This window comes from Perca flavescens, chromosome 14 (genome assembly GCF_004354835.1).
Source record: "Perca flavescens isolate YP-PL-M2 chromosome 14, PFLA_1.0, whole genome shotgun sequence".
Lineage (NCBI taxonomy): Eukaryota > Metazoa > Chordata > Actinopteri > Perciformes > Percidae > Perca > Perca flavescens.
The window spans coordinates 3,381,718-3,399,374 of NC_041344.1; the positions used below are offsets into that span (position 1 = coordinate 3,381,718).

The 17,657-nt window shown below is 42.0% G+C and overlaps 1 long non-coding RNA gene across 1 annotated transcript; it reads left to right on the plus strand.

Annotated features, from left to right (window-relative positions):
- Positions 1 to 1,308: 1,308 nt before the first annotated feature.
- LOC114567682 (uncharacterized) lies at positions 1,309 to 11,258 on the plus strand. Its single transcript, XR_003694218.1, has 3 exons — positions 1,309 to 1,473; positions 1,837 to 1,936; positions 11,156 to 11,258. It is a non-coding gene; the product is annotated as an uncharacterized LOC114567682 (long non-coding RNA).
- The last annotated feature ends 6,399 nt before the right edge of the window (positions 11,259 to 17,657 follow it).

Consider the following 17,657-nt stretch of genomic DNA (forward strand, 5'->3'; position numbering starts at 1 on the left):
AAGGAGATTTTTAAGTGTTTTATTCACACCAGTGGTCCCCTTGTGCCCATAGCCCTCTTGCGTGTTAACCCAAACCTAACCCTAACCCCTAACCCCCCTAACCCCCCTAACCCTAACCCTAGTGCCTTCCATGCAGCGCTGCCTGGACACTATATGTTCACGTTACAGCGCTTTAACTAATTTGAAATACTTCTATTTTAGGTATATACTGGGTACTATACTAGGTATAGATGTGTCTATTGGTGAAGAATTACTTTGAGCCTTTGTAGTGTGTGTGTTTGTGTGTGTGTGTGTGTGTGTGCGCGCACACAGGTAACAAAGACCCAATTTTCAAGCTGCCACACCATCCAGCAACAACAGCCAAAAAAAACAGTAGCATCAAACGCCTCCCTGTCCCTTCTTGGCAGATCTGCTTTACACACACAGCCCCCCACCCCCCCGATGTTGAAACCAAGCCCAGCCCTTGCTGCCAGTATAACGTGTGAGCGAGTGTGTCTGTCTGTCTGTCTATCAGTCCAGGTCTGCTGTGATATTTGAGCAGCAGCGGGTGTCCTCAGACGGCTGCTGATCCCAGCAGATCCCAAACGCTGATGGGACTCGGAGCTGCTGAGGTATGCAGCCTGAAGAACACGCCAAGGTGACATCCCAACATGTGTTTATATCAGTGGATTTATTATCACATTAATACTTTTCATTCATCTTCTCCAGACTGTAACTCCCTGTAACAACGCGTGGTGTACGGAGGCCTAATTTACCAGGTTTGGTTGGGATAAATATATAATAACTTTTAATAATTACTTCTTACACCAGCAAATTGCCGTTAAATGACAAAAACAGATGAAAAAAAAGAGTATTTTACAATAACTTTGAATGCATCACGAGGTTTACCAGTTTACCAGTAAACGTGTGTGTGTGTGTGTGTGTGTGTATGTGTGTGCGTGTGTGTTTGTGTGTGTGTGTGCGTGCGTGTTTGTGTGTGTGTGTGTGTGATTGTCTGTATGTGTGTGTATTACTGTCTGTATAACAGTGTATTACTTTGTGTAGAACTATCTGTATTACTACATTATGGACTTACATTAGTACATTCTGTAAGTTTACTAACGAAAGAAATAGCACAAACTGCTGGATGTGGTTTTAAAACCAGAAACAAATTAAAATAAGTCAAATAAATCTGATATCTGAAAAGCTCAAAACAGGGATATGGGAAAGAAACCAGAGATTCACTGAAACAACTCAAGTACTGAGAGCATGTTCTGCCAATGGAAAAAAAACTCACGGGGCTTTTATTTTGAAACTCGGCTACTTCTCTGCCCGGAAGCTCTATGGTCTTCACTGTGGCTAACTGATAATATCTTCTAATCCATCCATCAGACGGCGGAGTAAAAGGCGTCAGTGTTTAGTTTCCTAACAGAATGAAAGGTCCCGAACTGCTGGATGTGGTTTTAAAAGCTGAAACGAAGTTACACAGAGCAGGTCTGTTGTTGAAACGCGGTACATGTTGCTACAGCTAACGTTAGCCGCTAGCAGCTAGCTAGCTACTGCTAAGGTGTTGCTGTTGTTTCTCCAGCTTGGTGCCAAAGCTAACGTTAGCCGCTAGCAGCTAGCTCCTGCTAACGTGTTGTTTCTCCAGCTTTTTTGTAAAGTTAAGGTTAGCCGCTAGCAGCTAGCTCCTGCTAACGTGTTGTTTCTCCAGCTTTTTGTAAAGCTAAGGTTAGCCGCTAGCAGCTAGCTCCTGCTTACGTGTTATTTCTCCAGCTTGTTGTAAAGCTAAGGTTAGCCGCTAGCAGCTAGCTCCTGCTAACGTGTTGCTGTTTCTCCGTATTTTGTCCAACCCAGGTGGGCCAGCAGTGAGTGTGAAGAGAGACTTTTCTAAACTCTGACATGGACTCTGAGAACAGTCAGCACACACAGTCCTCTCCCTGTTCCCTCCACCAAGGTAACAGAACCAGGCTGCTACACACTGGAAAGGCTCTCTGGTATTAACACTTAACGTGTTAACGTGTGTGTGTGTGTGTGTGTGTGTGTGTGTGTGTGTGTGTGTGTTTGTGTTATTTAGTAATTCCAGAATTCAGGGTTAGTGAGGTAACTTCAGGGTTAACTTGTTTTGCTGCACAGCTGACCTGAACTCCAAATCAGGTCACATGTTGGAGACAACAGACTGCAAGACCCTATATTTTTTTTTTTATTTATTTATTTTTTTTTTTTTAAATTCCTTTTTTTTTTCCTGATTTGTTTTGAGCCCTTTCACATTTTTTCGGATTTGCTTGTTTTCTTTTCACTTCTAAGCAGCAGACCTGCCAACCTGTACGCATTTTGAGTAGTAGATACGCATTTTGACATCAAAATACGGTGATACGATTTGTCAATTTAAACTACGCAAAAATCAGATGACTGCTTTGAGTTCACTCGTTGACGCGCAGTAACCGTCTCAGTCTAACTCTTGATGGTGGTAGTGGCTATAAAACCTATGGCTAAAACAGCGTAGCAGCCACGAGCATGCTGGAAAAAAAAACTAAAGAAGAAGAGTTTGACCAATCACAGCGTCGGGTTCCTTCCTCAAATGTCAAGCGGGGATATCAGCTACTGATAGTAAAACGAAAGCATCAGATGCAAGTGTTATTCCTCCCTCATTCCCGTTTAGTTTGGTTGCTTTACCCCGTATATCTCTGGGTTTCCCCAAGGGAGATGTAGAAAGGTGAAATTGTGAAATGAATTAATTTACGTAGCCTACCTGTCAACTTTGGAGAAATATTTATATTATTATTAATAACGCCTTGCATTTGATATACGAAGTCTTGGATTTCGTTACAAAGGTCTTATATTGTTTTGCCTTTCCTAGGATTAAGTTCATGATAGGGGTGTGACGAGACGCTTACTCCACGAGACGAGACACATCACGAGATTGGGTTCACGAGAACGAGACGAGATTTCTCGTCGAGGTGAAAAGTTGTCTCGTGAGGCGATGTGATGTCAGCGTGATGTCAGCGTGGAGTTACTGTTGAAGATCCCCCTGCCACTTTTAAATCATTTGTGTGGCAACATTTTGGTTTTCCTGCGGAAATAATAAACTGCGAAAAGAGCGACAGACAAAGGCGAACACAATATATAAACATTGTAAGAAAAAAATGCAGTATACCGCTAACTAACGAAACACGATGCAAAAACACTTCCAGCACCACCACAGCTCTCTACTAACTACTAGCTAGTAGTACGGCATTTTTTTCTTACAATGTTTACATATTGTGTTCGTCTTGTCTGTCACTCTTTCGCCGTTTATTATTTCCGCAGGAAAACCAAAATGTTGCCACACAAATGATTTAAAAGTGGCGGGGGGTGGGATCTTCAATAGTAATTTCACACTCCATCACGCTGACATCACATCGCCTCACAAGACAACTTTTCACCTCGACGAGAAATCTCGTCACGTTTTAATCTCGCAAGATCTCGTACAACGAGATCTCGTCACACCCCTAGTTCATACCGTAACAAAATTAACTGTTACTAATGTAGGCTAATTAAAAACTGACCGGAGCCCGTCGCTGGACCTACCGGAGGACCGAGATACAAAGTAAACCCGCCTCTCTGACCGGTACCGGGGGGTTAGCGGTTAAACTGAGCGGAGGATGTGCAGAATGTGTCGGTGTCTGTCGGACTTTGGCTGGCCGCTCGGCGCCTTAAGACGAAGCTCAAGCTAACAGGCTAACGGCTTATTAGCTAGCCAAACACTGAGCGGTAACCTCTGCAAAGATTGGCTCTGTGAGCGCATCAATCTGCCCGGTGTGTGTCTTATAACAAACAGAGCGAGCAGCCGCCGGACTCTAACATCTGTCGATCCGTGCAGGACTTCACTGTGAGCGGACTGTTTAGAGACCATGTGACCGGCAGGACAGCAGCTAACGTTAGCGGTTAGCTGCTACTGTAGCGGAGCTGCAAGGAAACGCTGAACTGAGCGGCGTGTGTTCAGTGTTAAACACTGCTGCAGGTGTTCATGCATGATTGTTGGTGGTGATTTCCAGAGGTGGAAGACTTACTCACATCATGTATTGTAGTAAAAGTAGAAAAAACTGTGTTGTAGAGTTACAAATTACTTGTCAGTTACAAGTCCTGCATTCAACATCTTCCCTATGTAATAGTACAAAAGTATTATCAAAATATTCTTAAAGTACTAAAAGTGAAAGTGCTCATTATGCAGTGTAATATATTGGACTATATTATGATCCAATTAATTGTATTTAATATAATTAATGTTTTATTTAATTCAAGTAGCCTACTTGAACATAATTATTTTCCCCGGTTTAAAATCAGTGCTTAATCTGTAAAGTGGGAGGTCCCGGAGCGCAGAGGAGGGGTGGATCCGGCGACTCAAAACGTGGGTTGGAGGTAACGGAACAAAAAAATAAAAATGACACTGCCTGGTAGTTTTTCTGACTAAAAAAAATCTAAACAATGCTGTGTGTACATCAGGACAATGTTTATTTTTATTTCAGAACATGCACTGCATCGGTGCGACATGTAAAAGGTTTTCATCCATGGGACTATTAAATTAACAAAAACCCACCGTGGTCTCCATATTCTTGATCGGCAGAAACGTTTTTTTACTTGTTTGAGATCCAACTGGCCAGCGTATTTGAACAAGTTAAGCAAACTTTGTTGTCTTTTTGACATTCTTCCCCTGAGTGTAATGAGGCTATAACAGCAATCTCAACTAGAGTTTAGATTCTCTGCCCGAGTCGGGCCGTTATTTTCCGCCACTATCCTCGGGCCGAATCATTACTTTATTAGCCTAATTGGGTGGGGAGAAAGCTATGCTATAATCAGAAATATTATCTATAGGCTATAGGCTATATTTAGGCCAAAGTAACAAATGTGTCCAAAAAGTTACACAAGTTAGACTACAGTTACAAAATGTAACGCATGTTACGCGCGGAGTCTCCATCACACCGGGGCTGAGGGCTGTATTGTGGAGCTTAAGGGTAACATGGAGCTCGAGGATGTAAAGAAAAAAATAAAAACAGGAGAATTACCTTTGAGCAAGTTTGGAGGAAAGTTGGAGGTATGGAACTAATTTAAACAAGTTGTGGGCAGTGACAACATATGCTGAGTGCGGCACGCTGCTCGCCTATGACAGCTGATAAAACGGGGACTTGCATGATGAACAGACACATGAAGCAGGCTCGCCGTGGCAGAAAAGATGATAGTCAGCCTTCAACATCCTCTTTTGTTACTTCTCCAAGAATAAGCTACCCCTGAGGGCGAGGCAAGTCCTCACAGAGAAATCAGTTGGGTTTTATTATTATTTTTTTTAAGTTTCTTCATTCGGATCTATTTACGATGTATTCCATTCTGAATACAAAAACAGCGCAGTTTACATGCTTCGCTCTTGTTGCATTAGGCCTATTCATTAAGATCATTTTAAACAGATTTCTGCAGTTCAAACCACTCTGAATTGTAGTTGAGAACGTCAGTTATAACTGCCCACATAATATAAAAGTGTCGGGTTGAAATCGGGCTCATAATTCCAGTTAGTGTGTCGGGCCGGGTCTCGGACACAATGTGCACGGGCTCGGGTAGTGTCGGGCTTGATTTTTTTTGGGCCCGATCTAAGCTCTAATCTCAACCAGCACAAGTGCAGCGCAGCGCTTTTTGAAGTGTCTCCCCTCCCTCCGTCCCTCTCCCCTCCCTCTGTCTTACCCTGAAAATTCACCTCAAAACGCATCGAAAATGCAAACACAAGATTTTTGTGGAACGTCAACGGGGAATAAAGCCTAACAAGACAGATAACAACATTGAACACTACACAAACAGTAGTTTATTTTTTTCGTTTAGGCGATTCATTTTTCCTGATGAGACAGGAGGTGCCGGATCCAATAAAAAAGGTTCCGGGTCCAACGTCTGAGGTGCTGGAAAATGCTCAACTCCGGCTCAAATTAATCCCTGTTTAAAATGTATACAGATTTGACATTTAATGGCATTTTTTCCACGTGTGCCGCCGTGTTCATGAACCAGAACTTGGAAAATAAATCAGTAAGTTGCTACTCAAAAAAGTTTGTCAAGGTTGGCAGGTCTGAAGCAGTATTGACCTTTAAAAACTCAGTGATGCGTGGCTGGGTTGGCTCGGTGGGTAGAGCGAGCGCACATATACTGAGAGGTTAATGCCTCGATGCAGAGGTCCAGGGTTCGAGTCTGACCTGTGATGATTTCCTGCATGTCTTCCCCCTCTCTTTCCCCTTTCTCACCTAGCTGTCCTGTCAAAAATTAAAGGTGGAAAAGCCCCCAAAAAATTATAAAAAAAAACAACAAAAACTCAGTGACACAAACTCACAATTCAGCTTTTTATTTTTATTTAAACTGTTAATATATTCAGCAAAGCACATTCAAAATTCAGCCAAACCTTCAACAAATCTCTGGCCAAAAATAAATATAATTGTTAAAATAGGCTAATATGCTGTATTAGCCTACCTAAACAAAAGCTAATTGGATGCTCACATATAGCAATGTTGTACAGCGTAGTTCCAAAGGTGCCATTTTGATCCCGTTAGCATGTTGATGCTACCAAACCTCCCGTTAGCATCCCATTGACTCCCATTCATTTTGACGTCACTTTGACAGAGACTAACTTTACATCTGAATCATTTAAAGACTCCGTTTGTCCATTGTACAATGTATAAATGGCTCCATTACCTTGTATCTGGGGTGGCAGTAGCTCAGTCCGTAGGGAGTTGGGTTGGGAACCGGAGGGTCGCTGGTTTAAGTCCCAGTATGGACCATGTTCTTGAAATGAGCTTTTGATTTCAAATGGGTATCGTTCACCCCGGTATTTAGCAGTCAACTGACAGATTCTTAATTTTTTTTCGCCACCGTTGGCTTATCAAGAGCCACTCAACATTTTATTTCCCCACGCAACAAACTCACAACGTGAACGTGATTCTCAGTTTGTTACTGAGCAATATGTTACATTTATGTTAATTATTACAGAGAAATGAATGTAATTCATAGCTGCTAACACTCCCGTTTTTCCCGGGTTTCTCCTGTTTTTTAGCCCTATCTCCCGGACCCCTCCCGGTTTGTTATTTCTCCCGGGAAACTCCCTACCGGACCCCCTACAGCGGGCCGGTGTTTCAGCAGCCAGTTTTTACAAGCTTGTTGCCTATATTTTTGTAATATAATAAACATTATTACACTTTTTGAAACTATTTCAGCTTGGGTAAGCCTATCGGTGCTTTCTGAACATATTGAACACACTTATACCGTGATAATACAGGAAACCGTGATAATTTTGGTCACTATAACCGTGAGGTTCAATTTTCTTACCGTTACATCCCTAGTACTTACATGCGTAAAGGAAATGCAAAGCACAGCCACATGCAGTACAACAGGAAAAGACAACAATCATACAGACGTACGTAAGTATACAAAGACTAAAATATATAAAACAGTTAAAACAGTTGATGGTGGTAGTAGTAGTAGACTATTATCTTATTGTGCTTTTGTGCTTTTGAGCCTGGTTGGAGAATTAAAGCATTGTACTCATGAGATATGGAAGGAAGCCTACTTACCGCTTTAAATTATGTTTTTATTTATATTTTTGTCTCCAAGCCAAACCGTGATTTCAGATGACAGAATAAACTGTAACACACATGTATGAATAAAACCGTTACTACAGGAATACATAAATGCAAAATACAGACCCAAAACCACCTCGTTGGCTGCATTTTGTACACAAGGGAACAGAGGCTTCCTTAGATCGCTGACATCCGCTATAACAACCTTAAAGCTTTTATCGGAGCATTGAATTGTCCGTGCATCGCTTGCTGTTAGCTTGCCGACTCTCTCACTCACGAGCGTCCCAAAAAGGCCTTGCATTGAGACTTCAAAACAAAAGCACTTTACTCTTACCAAATAAAATCACTAAATAATACTAAATTCAATTTACATTAAATTAAATTTAATTTAATTTTAAATTATGACATTGGTTGAAATTATACATTATTATAATGTAATTGTGACAATTACATTATAAACTTTCCAGGCGGCGAGAGCATGATCCACCACTGCCTGTTAGAAGGCAAAGTGGCCCTGGTTCCAGTGCTGGTGCGCGGAGAAAAGGCTAGATCCTGTCGGCTCTATTGTTTCTTTTTTTTTTTTTTTTTTTTTTTTTTTTTGCAGTGCTTGATGGATAGAGGGCTCTCTCATGCCATTATTAGTTAGTGAATGCCATCTCTTCCTGCCACGGGGGTTTTGGCTACAGACCAGTCTCTGGCCACCCTCTTGTGAGGCGGGTTTTGCAGGGGGTCGGGAGCAAGGTTATTATAGTTTTGCATTTTTTATTAGTTTTTATTTTTATTTCGTTTTGACTTTTTGTTTTCAAATTCCGTTTAGTTTTAATTAGTTTGCTAGTTTGCTTTAGTTTTTATTTTTTGAAAATGCCTAGTTTTAGTTTAGTTTTTATTAGTTTTAGTGTTAGTTTAGTTTTTATTAGTTTTAGTCTTTTTTTCTAATATGGGTTGTTTGATGGGGGCAAGATTCAAAAAGGTCTGAAAAAAGTATTGTGTAATAATAACTCAACAAAAACATCATACAATTTTAGAAATATGTATTCACTATGTATTCAACAATATCACCAGTACATAAAATGTACATATGATGATGAGCACAAATACATTATCTTACAAAAGTGAGTACACCCTTCATATGTTTGTAAATATTTCATTATATCTTTTAATGGGACAACACTGAAGAAATGACACTGTGTCCAGCTTGTATAACAGTGTAAATGTGCTGTCCTCTCAAAATAACTCAACACACAGCCATTAATGTCTAAACCACTGGACACTAAAGTCAGTCCACCCCTATGTTAGGTTCCCATAGAGGCAGGCAGATTTTTATTTTTAAAGGCCAGTTATTTCATGGATCCAGGATACTATGCATCCTGATAGAGTTCCCTTGGCCTTTGGAATTAAAATAGCCCCCCCACATCATCACATACCCTTCATCATACCCCCCACATCATCACATACCCTTCACCATACCCCCACACATCATCACATACCCTTCACCATACCCCCACATCATCACATACCCTTCACCATACCCCCACATCATCACATACCCTTCACCATACCCCCCACATCATCACATACCCTTCACCATACCCCCACATCATCACATACCCTTCACCATACCCCCACATCATCACATACCCTTCACCATACCCCCACATCATCACATACCCTTCACCATACCCCCACATCATCACATACCCTTCACCATACCCCCCATCATCATCACATACCCTTCACCATACCCCCCCACATCATCACATACCCTTCACCATACCCCCACATCATCACATACCTTTCACCATACCCCCACATCATCACATACCCTTCACCATACCCCCACATCATCACATACCCTTCACCATACCCCCACATCATCACATACCCTTCACTATACCCCCACATCATCACATACCCTTCACCATACCCCCCACATCATCAAATACCTTCACCATACCTAGAGATTGGCATGGTTTTATGTCGGTTAGCCTAATAGCTGGTTTGATTTGCATTGAGAGATGATTTTATGGAAAGTACCCCATGCCAATCAGTGTGTTGAGTTATTTTGAGGGGACAGCACATTTACGCTGTTATACAAGCTTCACACTTAATACTTTACATTGTAGCAAAGTGTAATTTCTTCAGTGTTGTCCCATTAAAAGATATAATGAAATATTTACTAAAATGTGACGGATGTACTCACTTTTGTGTCTACACAAGACGCAGCAGTAAGTGCAAAATGTGTTAGTAACTGTGTCAGGAAAAACCCTAAATAGCCAACAGACTAAAGAAGACAGACATCAACAGGTGTTTTGAACTTTGGTTCGACTAAAGTGATGAACTTTTTGAAGTCAATCAACTCACACAGTTGTGTAGCTAGACATCCCAGTATCAACACACACATATTAACCCACGCTTCATCACGCTTTTAGTGTTGATGCGTATTTAATAACCAGCAGCTATCGGGTCGCCGGTGAAAGCCCTCCTGTAGTGTTCTCTGTCCTGCGGTTGTCTCCGTCATGCTGCCTGGCCCCATACATCCGGGCCCTGTACCGGGGTTGTATTAGCTTCTGTTTCGGGGGAAGGGGGCTTTGCCTTCTCCTTGCCCTGTCGCTGCTTGTTAAGGTAAGCTAGGTTAGCCTCCTTGTGCGCGCTTCTCAAATGTACTTTCAAATTCGTGGGAATTGTCCACTTATTTTACCACCTTCCACTGCGAGGCACTTGCTTTTATCTGACCCAGTCATAATCAGATAGGACTCTGCCGCTTTCTCCCGACTTTTGGTACCGCCATGATGCCAGGCGAGGGGCACGGACGTGTTGTGTTCAATTTGACGTGGAATGTCGGAATTTCTGGGTTCCCAGTCGGAAACTATACATGTCTACGGCATAGACTGAATAAAAGAGGTCGGAAATGTCAACTCAGTTATTTGCTCTGTGAAAGACATTGACAAAGACGAAAACTAAGGACATTTACTCGATAATTTTATTTCATTTTAGTTAGTTTTGCAAACAGACATTACAGTTTTAGTTTAGTTATCGTTTTTTTGTAATGCCTCGTTTTTATTTTATTTCAGTTAACGACATTGTTTTTTCCCACCTAGTTTTCGTTATTTCGTTCGTTTTCGTTAATGATTATAACCTTGGTCGTGAGACAACCCCTAGTGGTCCGTGTCTCCGCCCCCCGGTGGGAACTTTTTAGATGGGATTTTGATCTGGGGAGAAAGTCAGTGTCACGGATGGCTTGTGGGAGTGAGTTCCAGAGGATGGGGGCTGCACGGCTGAAAAGCTCTGAACGAAGTTCTATAAGCACAGGCAGAGCCCTCTTCCTGGGAGCCCTGTTGCTCCTATGCTGTTGCTGAAGGGGTGTAGGATGTCAGAAGGCAGAGATGCTGCCTTTTTACACTGTGCTGCTGCATGTTTCTAGGTAAGCACATCCTGATTAGCCGGCTACATTTATTTAAATTTCAGTGTGTGAATGCGTTTTTAAGATTACCCATTGAGTCCGGTATAGAGCTCCGCCTGTGCTTTATGAACTAGGGTTATAATATCATAGCCTTTGTTTTGTCTTAACAACTATTACGTTGTCTGTGTTTCAGCTTTACCTCCAGACGTTAAGAAAGTGATTGTTGGTGAAGAGGAGCAGCAGGAGTGTAGCTCCAGTGTGGACCAGCAGGAGCCAGAGCCCCCCCCACACATTAAAGAGGAGCAGGAGGAACTGTGGAGCAGTCAGGAGGGAGAGCAGCTTCAAGGGCTGGAGGAGGCTGATATCACCAAGTTCCCATTCACTCCTGTCCCTGTGAAGAGTGAAGATGATGAAGAGGAAGCTCAGTCCTCACAGCTTCATCAGAGACAAAGTGAGGAGAACAGAGAAGCAGAGCCTCAGTCAGGTTCAAACTCTCTGAAAAATGATTCAAGATGTAAGAAAACATTTAGGTGCTTTGAATGTGGGAAAATATTTGACTTCAAGTCACGTCTGGAAAGACACGAGATGACTCATACGGGAGAGAAACCTTTCAGCTGCTCTGAGTGCGGGAAATGTTTTACAGAAAAAGGAACTTTAAGGAAACACATAAGAACACACACGGGAGAAAAACCTTTTAGCTGTTCAGTCTGTAAGACATCTTTTATAGAGAGGGAAGGTTTTCAGGCACACATGAGAAGCCACACAGGAGAGAAACCTTTTAGCTGCTCGGAGTGTGACAAAAGATTTAGCCTTAATAAACTTCTGACGAGACACATGAAAACTCACCGAGGAGAGAGACCTTTCAGCTGCACAGTCTGTAAGAAGTCTTTTGGACAAAATGTAAATTTACGGATACACATGACCATCCACACAGGACAGAGGCCATTTAGCTGCTCGTTCTGTGAGAGAGGTTTCACAGCGAGAGGGAGTTTGGAGAAACACATGAGAATCCACACAGGAGAGAGGCCGTTTACCTGCTCCGTCTGTAAGAAAACCTTAATAGACAAAGGAACTTTAAAAATACATATGAGAGTCCACAAGGGACAAAAGATGTCTACTTGTGTTAGCGATGTAATAAAGCAGCAGGAGTGTAGCTCCAGTGTGGGTCAGGAGGAACCAGAACCCCGACCTGACACTGATGACCGTGCTGATTTGAAGGAGACCAGAGAACCTCAGTCAGCTTTAAACTCCCTGAAAGATCAGGACGTTCTCGTCTGCGGTTCGGGATCTGGTGCTGGTGACAAACCAATGAGCTGCTCTGAGTGTGGGAGAAGATTTTGGACCAAGCAAAATCTGACGAGACACATGAGAACTCACACGGGAGAGAAACCTTTCAGCTGCTCAATCTGTAAGAAATCTTTTACACAGAGTGGAAATGTACGGAGACACATGACGACTCACACAGGAGAGAGGCCATTCAGCTGCAGTGTTTGTCACAAAACATTTGCCTGGCCAGAAAAGCTCAAAAGTCATAAATGTGTCGGTCGTCAGTCGTCGCAGCTTCATCAGAGTCAAACGAAGGAGAACAGAGAGGCAGAGCCTCCAGCCAGCAGAGAAACTCAACACATGGAAACAGAAACTGATGGAGAAGACTGTGGAGGACCAGAACCAGCCAGGAACTCACATCTAAATTCACTTTTACAACCAGAGACTGAAGACCAGACTGGAGACTCTTCTGAACCTGAGACTGATGACAGTGCTGATTGGAAGGAGACCAGAGAACCTCAGTCAGCTTTAAACTCTCTGAAACATGATTCAACATGTAAGACACCATACAGCTGCTCAGTCTGTAAGAAATCTTTTAGAAATAGTGGAACTTTAAATAAACACATGAGAATCCACAGGTGACAGGAACTGTGTACTTCCTGTTGTAGTGACGTTAAAAAAAAAAAAAAAAGTGTAGCTCCAGTCTGGAAGGAGACCAGAGAACTTTAGTCTGTGTAACTGAAGACGAAGTCTCGAAAAGTGAGATAAGATCTTATACTCCGTTCCGTGGGTCCTTAAAAAGTCCTAAAAAGTCTTACATTTCATTGTTAAGCCTTGTTAATTTTTCTTTTGTTTCTCAGTTTTTCTATTTGTGGTTTATTTTGTGAACTTTAAAGGTCTAGCTAACCCCTGAATCAAAGTTTACTGGGGTTGCCAGGCTAAACCCCATATCCCAATATATTAGGTAGATGCTAGCCTTGCGTTGCCCCAGAGCTCTCTACCAGGCTGACAGTCATCTTTTATCAGCTAAAAGCAACAACAACCGCTAAAAAGACCACCACCTCGCTATTCTCTGTACCAGACTGACAGCCACCTTTTCTCATCTTAAAATTACTGCAACAACCACTAAAAAGACTGCTCAGTGCAGTTGTCTGTACCCGACTGACAGCTACCCTTTCTCGGCTTAAAATGCTTGCAACAACCACTAGAAAGACCTCAACCTCGATTTTAGGTTCTACTACTTTCTCACCCTGTAATTTATAAAAATGAAATAACCTTTCATTAAAGATTAGAACTTCGTCTAGGTTTATGTGAAGATGAAGACAAATCTTTGTTTTTGTGTGATCTACAAAATAGTTTACTAAAGCAGCGCGTCTACCCTGTACATTACACATTATGGTTGCGTGTCAGTTTGTGGGAATTAGCCACAATAATATTTCATAACATAATGCTACATAGATTGCACAGCGACCTGTAGAGAACATAACCTGTGTCCCAGTTCAGTCAGGCTACACGGTTGTTTTGGCCAAATGTAAATGTTTCCATCATGAGGAAGTCAAACTTGTGGTTCCTGTCCTATGTCTGTCACGGTTACCAGCTGTGGCTCGCTTGCCCGGTCCTTCGGTAATGTTAGTAGTTAGTGTGTTAGCATGGCAGCATAATCCAGCCCTAGGGTGACCAGATGAGAATGGGTAAAAATCGGGACAGGATGGAGGAGGTAAACCTGAAAATACAAATAAAAAAATCATTAAAATCATGAACTCCAGTGTCATTATGAAACAAATAAAACAAACACAATGACTGTGTTTTAACATTAGCAACACCCAATCCAATCACTCCTTCTCGTGGCTGCCCGCACTTAACCGGAATTTCAAAACTCTGCAACAAAATTATTTATTTATATACTAAACTCCTTCCTACAAACATTGCAAAACGCTTCGTTTGCATCAGGTAAAATTGCAGGAATCCAGGGGTATTTCCCTACCCACTCCACTCGGTACCTGCAGAGACGTTTTTGCTTTTTAGCTACGTGTTCATCGCGTCCCGGGACACCAGCCTGATCCTCCATTTCAACAATGAATGAATGAATGAATGAAAAATAGCAATGCGTGTTATCACAATTCGTGCCTAGCTGCCTACGTAGCCTAATGTCGCAGCCAATGAGCAGCCGACGGGAGCCGGCTGCAGGACGACTCGATCACCATGAAGTTTTTAATGTTCTATCAGAGTAGCACTACTCAAGAGTCTGCTCTTGACACTTTGCTCTAATTTTCGGGACAATTAGGGCAGGATTCTGGACAACTGCTTGGATTTCGGGACTGTCCCGAATTTTTCGGTACGTCTGGTCACCCTACCCAGCACCATTCGGCATCACTTCGCTGCCTGTGTCTTAGTTCTTTTGCGAGTAACTAACTTGAGTATCATGTGTTGTATAATGACAAAAATGTATTGATATGTAGGACAAAAGTGGACCAAGATCTTTGTTTTCCAGACTTGTATCAGTCAGGACAAGTGATGAGTGTCTGTAATAAAAATGTAATATATGGTTCACTACATTAAGGATCAGTTATCTGATGATGAGGATACACAGGCAGCGTTGCGTATTATATGCCCAAGCTGACACGCTGGTAAGAAAATTCCACATGAGCACGGATGACGTCAAAATGAGTCTTTTTAAAGCATATTCCTCTCCTTTGTGTACTGCTCCCTTATGGACTAAGTTTAAAAAAGGCAAGCATGCAGAAGCTTAAAGGTGCCCATACAAAACCATTTTTACTTGCATTTTTTTAAATCTGTTAGGTCCATATGTGTTTGTGTTATGTGGTGAATGTGAAAATGAACTGCTACCTCCTCTGTCAGCTCTAGCTACTGAACAGAAATAAGCGGAGAAATCAGACCAATCACAAAAGCTGGTCATTCTGACATCATACTGCCTGAGCTCATTACTATTCATTAGCTCACCCAGTTGGGCTGGGTAAAGGATTCTGACAGCCAGGCTCTCATTGGCTAGCTGTTAGCCAATCAGATTCAAACAGCTTAGCTTGTTGAATATTAATAAGAACTGGCAGAAATCTGTCTTACTGTAGGCTTTATACCACGCTAGAATGGCTTGAAACAAGGTAACCAAGGCATTTTTTGTGATGTGATGTGAGGTGATGATCTTTGCCCCAGACAACATTACCCCTAGGATTAGGCAGGCCATTGGGACTCTATCAGTTTCAGACTGTAATGCTGTGCGTAATCTGGGTGTCATTTTTGACAAATCTATGTGTTTTAACAGTCATGTGAAGTCTGTGGTTTGTTCCTGTTTTTTCCATCTCAGGAACATTGCTAAAATTAGATCTGTGGTTTCTCAAAGAGAGATGGAGATGCTTGTTCATGCTTTTGTTTCCTCTCGTTTGGATTATTGCAATGCACTGTACACCTGCTTAAACAAATCATCCTTGGGCTCACTGCAAGTCGTACAGAATGCAGCAGCAAGACTTTTATCTAAGACCAGCAGGAGGTCTCATATTACTCCTGTGCTCAAGGCTCTTCACTGGCTACCGATTGGTTTTAGAGTGAATTTTAAAATTTTAACTATTACCTATAGAGCCTTACATGGCCAAGCTCCCACGTACATCCAGGAACTACTGCACGCACACACTCCTGGTCGCTCTTTGAGGTCTTCAAGTCAGGAGCTCTTAATTGTTCCTAGAACACGTTTTAAAACAAGAGGTGATCGTGCATTTTCTGTGGTGGCCCCAGGGCTCTGGAACTCTCTCCCTTTAGCCTTGAGAGCTTTGGATTCTGTGGAAACCTTTAAAAAACACCTGAAGACTCATCTTTTTAGACAAGCATTTTATTAGCCATATAGCTGTGTTGTCTTTGCTCTGTTTTTGTTTTACTGTAAAGCACTTTGTGACTCCTTTTGTCTGTGAAAGGTGCTATATAAATAAAGTTTACTTACTTACTTACTTTTTCCACAAAAAATGTTACAGAGTCCATGGTAGAACTTCAGACATTACCACAAAGTCATGAAATGCATGTGGCAGGGCACCTTTAAAGGTGCACTATGAGTTCCTGCATGGTCACTTCTGTTGACGTTCCAAGTAAATTCCAAACAAAACTGAGCAAGCTCGCCCCTCCCCCCATGTTTCCGTAACTGTCATGCCTAACTGACTAACTGTCCCTAACCCCCACCCCCTGCCCCAACCATCTTGTTGGTGATTGGCTGGAACGTGGTTTGTTGTATTTTGGTGCACAGCCTGTGCCCCTAGTGTTTGTTTGACGTTTACGACCCCCGTGTTGTCTCCCGAGACTGGGCTTTTTCACGGTGTGTTCAGGGGGCAGGCAGCTAGCGGATCAAAGACAGATGTCTACCATTTGAGGCAAAAATGAAATTGTGCTGAAGCCATGCAGGAACTCCTGGTGCACCTTTAAGGTTGCTCATAATGATGACCGTATGAGGATACTGCTCAACAAACCCAGGTGCTCTAGTGCAAGTGACCTGTTTTGTAATGCAGAGGTCAGCACCTTCCAGGCATTATTGAGGAGTCTGATCTACATTTGTTACCTGAACGCCTACCAGAACAGCATTGTTATGCTGCTAGGTTTAGTGCCATACGATACCAATCATCACTATGTTAAGTGTCTTTTCTAGAAATGCAGTATTGTTGTTAATTTTGTTTTTATTTCTCTGTATATGTTTATCTTTGTCTTTTTAATGATTTTGTTTGTCATGTCTGTGTCTTCTGAATGGACCTTGAGTCTGGCAATAAAGCTGATGACGATAACTAGTCTATATATTACCCCTATTTCCAAGATGGTACATCCCAGGCAGTCATGTCACAGGAACCACTGAGAGGGAGTTTTGTGTTTTTGGATGTTATCACACTCTAGTGGTCAATAAAGCGGCTGTAAAATGGTAAAAACACATAGGATTTCCTATGAATCATTCAAAATTAAGTTAAGTAAAAGCTTTTATTTTGAAGAAGCAATATCAGGAAATGTTGCGTTTTCAGCATTAACTCACTACACACACAGACAGAGACACACACACAGGTGTAAGTTTACTTTGAAATGTGCAGGGGATAGAGACACAATCATGTTTTTTTCCTCTTTCGCGCAGGTCATGTTTTGAAAGACGCTGTTCTGTAGCTTACGAATGTAAATGAATAAAAATGTATACAAAAATGTGATTTTGTCTTTTGATTATGAAGAAGAAAGCCTTATGTTTTCAAAAAGCATTAGCCATATGCCCCACTATGTTCTGCTTCATGTACCATGTTGACAATGTGACGTGACATCAGACTCATAGAGAGGAGCTACGGAAGGAAAATAGGCCAGGCCTAGGCAAATGTGTGGCTATGCCTTTTGCTAATAAAAGATAAAAATAAACTACGGCGCCGCAGAGGGGACATCTACACTCATGATATTTTTGTGAGTAA